Source organism: Otolemur garnettii, unplaced genomic scaffold (genome assembly GCF_000181295.1).
Source record: "Otolemur garnettii isolate 467f Iridium unplaced genomic scaffold, OtoGar3 scaffold00153, whole genome shotgun sequence".
Lineage (NCBI taxonomy): Eukaryota > Metazoa > Chordata > Mammalia > Primates > Galagidae > Otolemur > Otolemur garnettii.
The window spans coordinates 1,196,430-1,197,652 of NW_003852548.1; positions in this window are offsets into that span (position 1 = coordinate 1,196,430).

Here is a 1,223-nt window from a genome sequence, read left to right on the forward strand (position 1 = left end):
AGCTCACAGCAACCTCCAACTCCTGGGCTCAAGCGAGTCTCCTGCCTCCGCCTCCCAAGTAGCTGGGACCACAGGTGCCCATCACAATGCCTGGCTATTTTTTGGTTGCAGCCATGATTGTTGTTTGGCGGACCCAGGCTGGATTCGAACGCACCACCTTAGGTGTATGTGGCTGACGCCTTACCCACTTGAGCCACAGGTGCCAAGACTCTTTATATATTCTTGATATGAGCTTTTGAGATATATATTATATATAATATATTAACATGTATATATAACATTTACCATATAGATTTTAGTATTTAGAAGATAATACAAGAGAATATCTCAATGACTTTGAAACAGATGAAGATTTCTTAAACACAAGCACACACAAAATAAGTAAATAAATACATCTTAAGAAGAACATGCACACATAAACACCAATTAACTGTAAAGGAAAATTCTGATAAATTTAACTAAATTAACAGCTGCCATGCATCAAAGTACAAAGACAAGTAACAAGGGGAGACTGCATTAAAGCATGTATTACAGGGCGGCACCTGTGGCTCAGTGGGTAGGGCACCTGCCCCATATACCAAGGGTGGCAGGTTCAAACCCGACCCCGGCCAAACTGCATCAAAAAGTAGTTGGATTTTGTGGCGGGCGCCTGTAGTTCCAGCTACTTGGGAGGCTGAGGCAACAGAATCACCGAGGCCTAGGAGTTGTAGGTTGCTGTTAGCTGTAGCACCACGGCACTCTACTGAGGGCAATAAAATGAGACTCTGTCTCTAAAAGAAAAAAGTAGGTCTGATCTTTGAAATAGTGAATAGAAATACATCTGTTTCCTCGATGATCACCAGTTAGAATGAAGTGGTGGGATCCCAGGGAAGCCAAATGTAGTGAAATATTCTGGAACATGTCCCATCCAGTCCAGAGACAAGGCGATTTTCTGAGCCATTGACTGAACTGGCAGAAACAACTTTTACAAATTGAAATTTCACCTTGTAAGTAGGAAGTGAATGAAATAAAGAATCCTTCTGAGGAAAAAAAAAAGGACATGTATTACATATACTTATATATAAAACATATATGTTTGAAATATTTCTTTTTTTTTTCCAAGATAGAGCCTCAAGCTTTCACCCTGGTTAGAGTGCTGTGGCATCACAGCTCACAGCAACCTCCAACTCCTGGGCTGAAGTGATTTTCCTGCCTCTGCCTCCCAAGCAGCTGGGACCACAGGC